Source organism: Oryctolagus cuniculus, chromosome 16 (genome assembly GCF_964237555.1).
Source record: "Oryctolagus cuniculus chromosome 16, mOryCun1.1, whole genome shotgun sequence".
Lineage (NCBI taxonomy): Eukaryota > Metazoa > Chordata > Mammalia > Lagomorpha > Leporidae > Oryctolagus > Oryctolagus cuniculus.
This window is the reverse complement of record NC_091447.1, coordinates 43,081,616-43,094,845: the sequence shown is the minus strand read 5'-3', so window position 1 is coordinate 43,094,845 and position 13,230 is coordinate 43,081,616. Positions and strand designations below refer to the sequence as shown.

The 13,230-nt window shown below is 44.4% G+C and overlaps 1 protein-coding gene and 1 long non-coding RNA gene across 3 annotated transcripts in view; one reads left to right on the top strand and one right to left on the bottom strand.

Annotated features, from left to right (window-relative positions):
• Positions 1-13,230, bottom strand: part of CDK6 (cyclin dependent kinase 6) — a 234,537-nt gene that overhangs the window by 88,971 nt on the left and 132,336 nt on the right. The window lies entirely within an intron of this gene.
• LOC138845904 (uncharacterized) lies at positions 9,383-13,085 on the top strand. The gene is made up of 3 exons (XR_011383221.1): positions 9,383-9,903; positions 10,484-10,603; positions 12,530-13,085. It is a non-coding gene; the product is annotated as an uncharacterized lncRNA (long non-coding RNA).

Here is a 13,230-nt window from a genome sequence, read left to right as displayed (position 1 = left end):
CTTGAAAGTCAGAGTTACACACAGAGAGAAGGAGAGGCAGAGAGAGAGAGGTCTTCCATCCACTGGTTCACTCCCTGGTTGGCTGCAATGGCCGGAGCTGTGCCAATCTGAAGCCAGGAGCCAGGAGCCTCTTCTGGGTCTCCCAGGCAGGTGCAGGGGCCCAAGGACTTGAGCCATCTTCTACTGCTTTCCCAGGCCATAGCAGAGAGCTGGATTGGAAGCGGAACAGCTGGGGCTCGATTCGGTGCCCATATGGGATGCCGGCACTGCAGGCGGTGGCTTTACCCTCTACGCGCAGCGCCGGCCTCCAGCTGGGAACTTAATTCAGGTCATTCACAAAGGTGGCAGGTAGCCAGTTACTTGAGCCATCACTGCTATTTTTCAGGGTCTGTGTTAGCAGGAAACTGGAGTTGGGAGTTGGAGCCAGAATCAAACCTAGATACTCTGCTATGGGATGTAAGCATCTCCACTACTAGGCGAAATGCCTGTCCTCAGAGCTAATACATCTTGCTTCAAGTAAGTATCATATTTGAAAATCTAGTTTTGCATTGAAAATCAAAGCACAGAATGAAAATAAAAGTCATAAAGTATCCTTCAGGTCTTTGGAATAACTATTATTGGTGTCAATTTCCACTGTGTAGTATTACAGATGTTGGCAGTGAGGATGGCATTGTGCCGTCTATAGTAGCTATGCTGTTTCTGGTACTACATATATATATTCATGCTACTTAATGTTCTTAACTAACTAATTCAGTCCTAAAAAAATAGGAGCTAATCTATCTTTTTTTAAAAAATTTCTTTTTAGAAAATAATTTGGAAGCAGAGAGACAGAGAGCTCTTATCCACTGGTTCACAGTCTCCAAATGCTCCCTACAGCAGGGACTAGGCCAGGGTTGGCATTCATGTGGTGGCTGTTTTAATGAACACCTACTTTCAGTTACGTATTTTCAGTTACATCTTCATGGTAAAAGCAGAATGCAAAAAAAGTTCTCATTACTTAAGCTTTCTGGCTGTCTGTGCACCATTTGGGAAGATATTTACTGCAGTGCAATGTTTGAACTCACCACCGTTTACTGGGCAACCAATCCAAGATGACGGAGATTGAGACAATCAAGACAAATAATAGACCATGCCTGCCCTGGAAGAGTTCATAGCCCAGTGAGGCAAATATAAAAAGAAATAACTGTAATACAGTGTGGTTAGAACCATAATAAGGCATTGAGAAAGTGCTATGGAAACACAGATGACTTCATCAAACAGAATGGCTGATTTATTACTCCTACAATAAAGTACACACAATCTGTCTGTGTATAATAAAAATATGACTGCAATCAAGAAACTAATAAATATTTATTGAGCACCTATTATATACTGTAAATCTGTATGCCAGACTGTCTTAATTATCAAATCAGAAGTAGTCTCGGAATTTCATGTTGTTCACGACAGGAATATAAAATCTCTCTCAGATTCTTGGGCAATTTTATAGCCAGAATTAGAGCGAGCCAAACGAAAGTCTAATTTTACACGTCAGAAAAAAATCTAAGGCAAAGAACATCCTATGCACGCGATCCTTGAGATGCGTGAGCAGAGTTTACTTATGGCACACTTTCATTTCACGGCTAGAGCCAGCAGAGGGAGTGTACCTCCTCAGAGAAAAGCCCCTGCACGCAGGCAGAGCTGCGAGGACTGCACACGGAAGCACACCGGAGAGCAGAGACACACTTATTTCAAACCAGGGAAGTGACCGAACCTCCAGGAGTCGTCACCTACACATGCAGCACAGCAACCAGCAATCCCTGCTCCAAGACTTACAGGACTGAAACCGTGAATTCTGCACTCTAAAAGCCATGGCAGGAAGAAATTTTAGTAAAACAGGCCCCACAGCAGAATCGAACTGACTGGCGTTACTAGGCAGTAACTTAAGCGGTGCACTTGCCGCTGTCAGCTGAGCCCAGTTCAAGCCAACAAGAAGTTCCAAGTACGGCCATCGCAGGACGCTTCTGCTTCCAATTCCCCAGGCGCAGAAGCTGCCACCTGTGAGGAGAACCGAAGCGTCTACTGTGGGATCCTGAATCCCTCGGGAATGTGATAGTAAAGTCATTTCTCGGCAAAGCTACACAGGACTGAACCTTCCTATGGTTTTCCATGTGGGGAGGATTGTGAGCAAAGTTTTATGAAAGAAGACCCAGCATTTCACACTCACTTCTTCTCCGCTCTGTCCCTAGTCATTTCTCACAAATGCTCTTCACAAGCACTTCTTGGACTCTCCTCAGTGGGTATTTCACCATCTTTGATTCACCTCCAATCCTTAAACCTCAAGAGTAACTCACGTCTCCTAACTAACCTTACACTCCCCAAGGTGGAGGTCACCCGCAGTGCTCGCTGACAATGACTTGAATGAGGTTGGAAATTACGACAGGCATGGCTGTTTTGCCCAGTCCCAAGCTCTCTCTTCCTGCAGGATATATTTTCCTTCTTTGCCTGCATCCAAACCCGCAACATATATACACACAGTATGAGACACTGGTTTTTGTTACCTAGGCTAACAGAAAGAGACACTCATAGGGAGAACTAGGGGTGCCCAGGCTTGAGACACAATCCTGTCTCACTTGCCCCAAGTTAAAGGCAGAAGTTCCCAGCAGCACAGTGGACTGATGCGCTCTCTACCACGACCCTCTTTTTTCCAATTAGCTCTGCCAGAGGATTGCCTGTTTGCAGTTGTAATGATATAGCAACTCTCTGGCTTCTTTATTTTTCCAGTTTACTATTATTCTCTTTTCTAATGCATTCATTTTTAAACCTTTCCTGCCTCCCAATTTATTTTCTAATTAATTTATCATTACGTAGTTTAACAATGTTCTTGTTCTTCATGCATATATGTCACATTGGTCTCTAAAAAACAATAAATACAATGGAAGTTTGTTGAAAGAATTCCTTTTATGTTCCTTAGACTGAAGACTTTTATATTTGTATTCAATCTTTCTCATCTAGTCATAAAAGCTTGCAGTGCTATGAATTAGCCTCTGTGAATAGCTTTGGTCCTATGTAGAGCTCACTGTTGTAATTAGTGTGAAGTCATCCTTAACGTGTTAAATAGGCAAGAGCAAAAGGGGATTCTACAGGAATTGTGAGAAACTTATAGTGAAACTGATATGTGGCAAGTCAATAAGCTGAATGATAGAAGTTATCAGTTACCAGGTGCCTTGGGGACAAGTGAAAACCAAGACCTCACCGGACCTCCTGCTTGGTGTACAATGCATCTGCTGCTAGTCATGACTTATGCTGTCTTCTACCTGCTGAGGTACTCACATGTGTCAGTGTCACTTGTTTATTAACCTCATGTTTGGTCATCTGTTAACGTCACACAGTACAAGACTATAGATGGATTACGGGAAAGTGACCTGGACTTGAGATCTGCACACCAGGGCTTTCAGGCCAGATACATTCTGTATACTTATTTATTATCTTGTAAGAACAAGTAGTATTATATTGTTAGGCCTCAGTTTCCTCAACTATATAATCAAGAAGTCACATTAGATTATTTCTGAAGTCCTCCCAACCCTGGAATTCTTTAATGAAGAATGAATAAATTCTACATGCTCCGTGACACCATCTGGGAACATGACATGGAAGAAATGGAAACTCGACAAAGGGGAAGTTGAACACTGGGTACAATAGTAAGCAGCCGATAATTTTACATGGCTTCCCCTGAAACATGGCCACTTTCAAAAGAGCAAAAAGGAATGGGATAGGGTACATTTCTTTCTGCTCTTATCCATAGTAATATGTGGATCAAAATGAATGTTCGGCTCTCATCTCCAGAAAAAATATCGCTTCAAATGACGGAAATGACATGAAATTACTTATAGACAAGAGAATATTAACCCCTTTCAAAAGAGTGAAAGGTTCAGGAGGAAGAACTATAAGCTATATAATAGATCTCTGGAAATTCCATTCTGCTCTCATGCAACCCAATCGATAAAGGGTCCTGTGACTGTGTCAGTACAGATGTTTGAAAAATCAGGTGTGAATGATAGCGTCAGTCATCAGGCTTGTAACGTTACCAAACAACCATGGCAACTTCACTTAAATTACAACACCAAAAAAAAGTCCCACAGCTGCTTTGCTGGTGATTAAGGAACTCGGAGTTTTGAAAAAGAAAAACAAGAAGCAATGCTCAAGGTAATAAGTGCTTTCATGTTAGGAGTTCTCCTATCTGAGGGCACTGGATCCAGGGAAAGGACAGAGAGATAAGGGCAATACTGCTGGTTACTAACAAATGGCAGATAAAAGAGCTCCTCTGGGTGCTGATTAAGTGACAGCATTCTACACATTCTTTCTGCTCCAGACAGACCAGAGCAGCGGCTCAGTTCCATGGGAAGCACCGCTAAATAAGCGTATCTGCTGCTTTCACATTCCTGCAGGACGGGCTGCCCCCCCCCCCCCCCCGCACCGAACAGAGACGTGTTCTCTGGGCGCAGAGCAGGAACACGCCTGACTCCAGCTTCCATCGAGAAGCATAAACGTATATGCTGGAAGCACAGAGAAGTTCTGTGCTGTGGGACAGGGTGGCCGGGAGCCAATGTTTACAATCCCCTGGGTGGGGAAGGCAGGCTGAAAGGCTCAGGACGGCAGCTTTAAAAGTCTTTGCTGTTGCCGCCAGTGACCTTCGCCTCTGTTTTCAAAGCAGCTCTCAGGTTAACCCCTTGAATTCTGAGTGCACTAGAGCTGCACAAAGGAAATACCTTTCTTTGAAGGACACCTCTCTCAGGCACATCGGTTTCTGATTTCGGCTGGGGCAGCTCAGAAACACTGGATTAAGAGAAAAGTATGCATTCAATCTGCTGTCAGACCCACGGGCACTGTCGGGGGCACTGGGTCTGGATCCTGATGTGTGCTGTGTCCTCCCAAGTGAAAGTTTCCAGCTTCAGGCAATGGACTCAAGCTCACAAACCAGGGGATTGTGAAACATGAGCATATTTGGTCTCCAGGGGAGAAGGAAGCATCCAATGTATGCAGAAATGCTCTTTTGCCAGCGAGCCAATGAGCGGCTGGGCTGTGGGAAGCAGGGCTTCCTATTGGGATCTCCTGACTAGAAGAATGGTGCTTAAAATTAAAGACAGGCTAAATTGCTAACAGCCCAACTTAAAAAGCAGCCGGGGAGAAAAACGCCAGTTGCAGAAATGAAAACCTAGTTTTCCAGTTCTGCAGTCAAAGCTAACCACATGTGGCCGATTATTGTTGTTGTTATTGTTTTGGGGAGAGGGATTAATAATCTTTTAACCCTAACACAGAGAACTTCTCATAAAAATGTATGCTTTATCAAGTCCTTACTACATGATTCAGTGATATTATTAAAGGCCTCCGAATGTTTTCAGAACCTCAGATTTACTTTAAGAAAAATTGATCTGATGCCAGGGACTCGTGTCTATTTAAGCAAGCGCTTTGGTCTAGGACCGGTTTCATGGATTTACAGACGTCTGGGACGGACATGTCAATCATCATTAACACTGACTGGACAGCATATTGAAGTGCGGGGCGATGAGTCGTGCAATTCTAATTTCAGAGTCTGTGAACTCCTAACATGGTTCCTGCCTTCAAGAGGGTTAAGATTCCTAGCAGAAAAAAGTGAAACACAGCATACATCAGAAAATGCACAAAAGTCATTAAAATGAAGTCTTGTGAAAATCACTCAATCAAACAGGAGACAATAATGAGGGATTTTCTCTTCGCATCTGGAGATGAAGCTCTGGCCTCCGTGTTACCAGGCAGCGTCTATAACGTCATCAAGTATGCGAATCCTGTAGTCGGAAGCCCATCTCAGGAAGAACAATGCTATCTGAGTACCCTTTTCCAGTGCTTCTCTACTAATAATTGGATCTTAATAAGTGCATCTGCAAAGAGTTATTAAAATTGCAGTTTCTCAGAGCATGCTTTGCGGCAATCCAAACTACCGCCCCGGTTTTCATTACAGACCAAACAACCTGTTCCTTGCTATCTACAGTGGAAGTCAGTGGTGATTAAGTAAATATATTCAACTCTAAAGCAGACACTGACTTGAAAGAATGTTTTGAGAAGCTCAAAGAAGCCCCAGAGCCTGACAACAGAGAAGACGTAATAATAGTTAAGAGGCGAGCTTTAGCCTGGGTTTTCAGTAGGCCTGGCCCTTCCTAAGGTCTTGACGTACTTCACGCCATTTAAAAGCTGTCAAAATTTGGGAGATGGGCTCCGCACTTTTTAACTCATTTTCTAGGTAAGAAACAAACCAGTGCTCACAACATGTTAACAACTACAGCAAAGTCCCAGAACTGCTGGAGCTGGAATTCAAACCCAGGTGTAACCCCTGAGTCTGCACATGTAACCACTGAGTGTGGCGGCCACGGACACAGACAGCACCCATGGCTGCCACACAGCTCAGAACACTCACGGCTCTCCCCAACTGGGATACTACTGTTACTAGGAACTCCCAAGGATTACCCAGCTTCTATTCAAGCAGCTATGTTCAGTTGGAGGTTTTTCGTTGTATTACTGAACGAAAACAGGAACAAACAACTTCCAGTGCAAGGCATGAAGCTGTAATACTTTCTTTGTGCCATCAACTGACTAATATTTAGGCTCATTTATTATGTTCACCTTTTAAATGGAATCTAAAAATAGCAGACGGGCTTCTCTCTATCTCAAATGCTCATGTTTTACAAACCAGTTGGAGAGAATTTATGTCCGGGCTAAAGCATCTGTATTCTCATCACTCCTAGCCCAAGCTTTTAAGACATTGTTTCTTGTTTGTCTCCATAAATGAATCTTGCCTTTAAAAAGCAAAAGAAAAAAAAATCAAACTGTTGTGAAATCAAAGACAATAATTGTTGCCATCTTTTACAGTAATGACATGCCCCTAAAAAAAAAGTTTTCAGCTTAAGACTTGGTTTTTGAAGCCGCTTCGAAGTAACTAATAACAGCTACTCATGAACTTGAATGATTCCAATAGAATTATTAGGCACAACCAATTACAACTGAGCTTCTCCACACACAGCATAAAGTTAAAACTGTACAAATGAAGCCAAAATATGCACAGCTAAAAGGAATGCTACAGGGGGGCCTCTCTGCGAACAAAGCAAGCTCAGTTTGGCTCTTTTTCCCTCGCGCTACCACATCCGCACATCGTTAGTTGGAAAATTCCTGATATATGCTGTAATTTTTTTGTGCTTTTTTTTCCCCCCAGTACACTTGGGGCTTTAATGTCCAGATGCCATTTTCCCCCTTATCTGTCCCTGTCTGGGGCTCTGCCAGCTATGGTCAACAATTAATACAGCCGAAGGAAAAAATACAGTGCACTCCCTGGCAACTGGTCCAGCCTCGCAGGAAATACCAAATAAAAACTCGATTATGTATTGTTTAACCATTTTGTTTGCCTGTAGGCCACCCCGACGTCGGTGTAATTCAGACGAGCATGCTTCATCGGGATGGTCTGAGGGCCGCACCATTGTTCCGGGAGTCTGTCACGCACAATCACGGCTTCAGCCTGTGGTTCTCTAAATGAAAGGAGATCCGTGGCAGCTTTCCAACCTGCATTCCTTTTAATTAGTCAACTTGTGGCCCAATGTTATAATAGATAAGTAACCTCTTAATATTCATGTAATTAATTTTTTTCCCCCTCATTCAGTTATAAGCCTTTGCATGGGGGAGGGCGGGTGGTGGTGGTGGTGGGGGCAAGCTCACTATCTAGGCTCTGGTTTATGAAATAGGCATGGTGCTCTTACAAAGAACACCAGAGACCATGGCTCAATGATTCTACATGAGGATAACTCTAGAATCCACAGTATACCAGTACTTATATGTAAAGCATATTATTCTTGCATTTAAAATGGTAACTGAAACCTTTCTTCGGCGTAACTATGATATACGTAAGATGAATCACCTTCGTGCCAAGTTCAATGGGGCCGGGAAGCCTCCCTTTCACTTGAACTTGAACTGATAAACTAGTTCACCATTGGAGAGACAGAAAGCTTTCATTTTTTAAGGATCCCTTACAATGCGAGGCTGACATGAAAAGTGGCCAGCAGTTCTCAAAGTACTAGGAAGTCTGCCTGCCCTAGATCTTGATTAGGTCAATAATTAAACTGCTGATGCTGTTAGCCATTAGCACATGATGAAGCCTAAACAGATAAGTTGATGCCCATAAATATTAATAATATTCCTTGGCAACAGGCATAAGAATGGCCCTTAAGACTCAATATTTAAGTTCTTTTAAATATTTTAGTTCTCAGCTAAGTCAAGTTGTTCTCAAAGGCAGTAATAACATTTTTACTCCTTTTATGTCCTCATGGATGATAACACATGGTGGGTGTAATACAGAAATACTGCTACCACTCCCACATATTCTTATTCTCACTTTCATGTGATTTATGAGATATTTACAGTATCATTCGATTCACTCATTCACTCCTAGACATCCTACTGGGCCCACTATGTGATGAGCCTTGCAACCTGGTCACAAAGATGACTGACGATGTCCTATCTGCTCTCAGCAGCTTACAGCTGAGCAGGCAGGGGTGGGGTGTCGGTAGAGGCAGGTATGTGACTCAAGAGCCGAGGTCACGTCCTGGCTCTTCTTTTAGGAACTGCATCACCTTGGCTAAGGATCTTAATGTCTCTATTGCTTTTGCTTCCTTAGCTGTACAACGGAGACACACAGTACACAGGGCAATGGGAGAATGACATGATGTAAGATACACAAGTACCTGGTGGGTGCCTGGCTATATTTTAGCTGTCAGCACATGTAACATCCACTCCACAAGGGTGGGGCAGATGCAGGAGAGACACACATGGTACCATGTCAGAAGCTGCAGAGAGGAGCCGCAAAGGCATGACTGGCAGGGGAAGTGGCTTGGGCAAAAGTTGAGGAGCATGCAACTGTGTGAACCCCATCGCCAGGAACCTCAAGTGCTGGCAAAGGAACTTGGATTTTATCCCGAGGGGAAGGGGGAGGCACTGAGGGTTTTATGCAGGGGATGTATGTCCGAGCTGCACACTTTGCATCTGCATTCTAGGAACTGTGGAGGGTAAAACTGGAGATGATCCTGGAGGCAGAGAGCTTAGTCAAGAGGTTGCAATGATCCAAGGACACTGGGAGAGGATCTAATGAACAGCAAGGGGAAGACAGGCAGGAGGAGGAATACTGAGGAAGAGAAAAGCAATCTAGGCTGAGTCCTGGGCTTCTAGTCTGGCTGACCAGGTAGATGGGGGAGGATCAGCCTTTTCAGGGACCCAGAGAGGGATGATGGGCAGGCTTATTGCTTAGGGTGACGTCTAGTTGGATACTGAGGTCTTGGGTTCCAGCGGCTGGACTGAGTTGGACATGATGAGCTCCTTCCAGGGAGTAGAGATCTTGAGGGAGAGAGCATATGCAGGCCATGTATGCTCCCACTGGACAGAGCTACGGGGAAGACAGAGGAGGGCACTCAGCAAAGAGGAGTGAGACAGGGAGGAGGCAGAGCAGGAAACCAATGTCACAGAAGGTGAGGAAGAGAAGGGCAGGGCTTCAGCACATGCACTGTTGCAACGTGACAGGGGCAGAAGGCTGCCTGCCCGATGGAAGGGCCAGCGGCACCCAGAGTACAAACTGTCCTTCCTTGGTTACAAACCAACTGGGGCTGAGGGCACAGTCATCGCAAGCTCCTCCCTACACTCACTGTACCTTCCCCCTGCCCTCCAACTCCACCCAGCACCCCTAACCCTTTCAAAGCTTCTTCCTGGAAGACAACGGATGCAGGCACTGGAGCAGCAGAGACATCATGGCACCAGGATCTAGAAGGGAGCACAGGGGATGGACTCAAGACCCCTGCCTCCAAGGCTGAAACACAGAAGTGAGGATGAGCAGACAGACAGACCCAGACCACTGTGCAGGTGAGTGTGGGACGGATGAACCACTGAGGGAGTTCACATCCAACAGTTTAATCACTCAATGAAAACAGCAGCTCATTTTATCACGAACAGGGATAGAGTCCTGGTTGGTGAAGCCTAAAGCTTATGTACTTTAAAACTTTTATAAATTTATTTTATGTATTTTGAAGACAAAATTACAGAGAGAGAGAGAGAGAGAAAGAGAGAAAGAGACAGAGAGAGAGATATCTTCCACCTGCTAGTTCACTCCCCAAATGGTTACAATGGCCAGGGGTGGGTGAGGCAGAAGCCAGGAGTCTGGAACTCCATCTGGGTCTCCCATGTGGGTAGCAGGCGCCCAGAGTCTTCTGCACATTAGCATGCAGTTGGACTGGAGGTGGAACAGGTGAGACTTTAATTGGTACTCACATGGGATGCCAGCCTCTTAGACACTTCTTAAAAACTGACATAAAACACAAAAATCACAAAATGTAGAGGTGAAAATCACAGTGATTTGACTAATGAACTGTTTGCCTGACCCTTTCTTCCCCCCCTCCCCGCATACACTTTCATCTGACAACAAGTTTTAAAATATTTTCTACAGAAAGAAGAGGAAGATAACATGGCTGCCCAAATTTACTTTGATTGATAGCTCTGGTACGAAAAATACCACTTTGCATGTACTCACTGATTGTAGTACTGCTACAGGTTTTAGCCTAATAAGGTAAGAATTTTGAGAAAGCCTATTTTGGATGATTCTTTCCTTATGAAAGGAAAAATGCATGGTTTTTATAATTAAATTTGCTGCACCATCTAGTATATTCTTACCATGAAAGAACTTCCATTCAGACTGGGCTTTGATGGGAACAGAAACCCTTGCCTTGTAGTCTGTACATCGTTAAAGAATTCTCCCAGACTCAGCTTCAAGCTCTGTGTTTCTAGCCCTGTTTCTTTTCTGTCACCCACCAAGCTCTGGTTGTTAAATGACCTCTAACCCTAAAGTAAGCCAGTTCAGCACCATGGAAGTGAATTCCCAGAAGCCACTCCCATGACGGGGTAGTCCGTGTAAGTATGTTGGGGGGTTTCTCGCTGTGTGCACTTGTGGCATGTGGAGCTATGCAGCTCGGCATCCATCCCAGGGGGCTGTCCTGGGCACAGCAGAAGGCCTAACAGCACCCTGGCCTCCATCTGCAGATACCAGTAGCAGCCATCCCACCTTCTCGGTGACAAGTAGGTGACAAACATCCTTTGGGGACAACACCATTGCTAATGGAAACAAAATATGGCTGCACAACTAACACTAAACGCAAACTAACTCAATGTCCCCTAGGCCAGACCTCATGGGTGATGGTGTTGGGGTGGGAGAGCTGCTCAGCTGCATTTACAATAGCTTATTTCTGCACTTAAAAAAGGGTCCTACTGAGCCAGCACCATGACATAGTGGGTTAAAGACTCAGCCTGCAGTGCCAGCATCCTATATGGGCACTGGTTCGAGTCCCAGCTGCCCCACTTCTGATCTGGCTCCCTGCTAATGCACCTGGGAAAGCAGTGGATGATGGTGCAAGTCCTTGGGACCCTGTACCCATGTTGGAGACCTGGAAGAAGTTCCTGGCTTTGGATTGACTCAGCTCACCATTGTGATCATTTGGGGAATGAACTAATCAGCAGATGGAAGACCTTCCCCCCAACCCCTTCCCTCTCTGTAACTTTTTCAAATTAAAAAAAAAAAAAGTAAGAATAAAGGGTCTTGGGGCTGACATTGTGGTGCAACAGCATAAGCGTTGCCTATGCTGCCAGCATATTCTATGAACGTAGTTTGAGTCCTGCTTGTTCCATTTCCAATCCAGCTCCCTGCTAATGGCATGGCAAAGCAGCGAAAGATGGCCTAAGTACTTGGGTTCCTGCCACTCACATGAGAGACTTGGATGGAGTTCTAGCCTCTGGGCTTCAGCTTAGTTCAGGCCTGCCTATTGTGGTCATCTGGAGTGTGAACCAGTGGACGAAGGATCTTCCTCTCTGTCTCTCCGACTCTGTAACTCTGCTTTGCAAATAAATCAATCTTTTTTTTTTTTTTTTTTTAAAGGACATATGAACATATTGGCCCAGGGTTTCTCCCATGGTCTTGCTGTGTGAGGGCGGCTGTGAGGGGCTCTGTAGCTTAACTCACAGGAAAGACTCAGTAAATCCACTTACGATCATGAACAATCCCAACTGAGTTTCATTCTGTCATAAGCAATGACAAGTTTAAAAAAATCTACTTTTTATACTGCATAATAATTAATGATACTTCTTGTTTCACTCACATACCACAAATTCACACAACTGCAAGTATGAAAATACGTTTCAAATGACTTCATTAGTAACACAACTGAAGCATGAAACAAGTATTTCCAATTCTCCGGATAAATACATCATCACATTTTTCTGAGTGTGCCATAAACAGAATGTATGTGTATGTGAGTATGCATGCAAGCAGTGAATATTTTAGCGGCTCATTAATGTGGTAAGATGAATGAAGCCTTAGATAGGACTAAGTTTGCCCAGATAACTTCACAGCATTTTGAGCTGTCTTCCCAACCTCAACCCAGACCAATCTCTTTCCCACTGGCTCTGCCTTGGCCACAGTGACCTCCCTGCTTTCTATGGACAGGCCAAACTCCCTCCTGCCAGGGGCCTCCAAATTCACCATCCCCTCTGACTGGAATGCCCTTCCTGCATCTCAGCAACGTCTGAACTTCACCTGCTTCGCGAGAGACCTTCCCGACCACCGAGATTCAGTCTGCCACTCTGTGCTCCCCCTGGGCCCTGCACAACTCACCATCCTGTGAAACGACACAGCACAGCACTTTGTTTACCTCCTCATCATCCACCTTCCCCACAAGGATGAGAGACTTCTCCTGCCTCATCCACTTCTTGCCTGGCCAGCAGAAACCATTCAGCAAACTTTAAGAAATGATGTGAAATAAAAGTCTGAGTCTAAATGGGAGCACGAGGAGGCAGAATTAAGACTTCACTGATGTCACGGCGATCTGGATGTTCAGAGCCCTCCTCTCTTGTTCTTTTGTGCTCCCTCTAATCTTACTCTTTTGCCTTGTTACCTCTTTGCCCCTACAGAGAGCCACTACTCTAAATTTTGTTTTCCATTCCCATGCTTTATAAAAATTAATCTAAATATACTTAAATAAAATGCAGTATTGCTTTTCAAATATTTCTTATACTTGATCATATTACACTGTACCATTAATGTCAAATTTTTCCCTAAAGCACAGCATTAGTTTATGTTCTCACCAGCAGATGATCAGAGTTTTAGGTGTTTCTTGAAAAAGCAGAGTTGGGTTTTAGATAAATGTT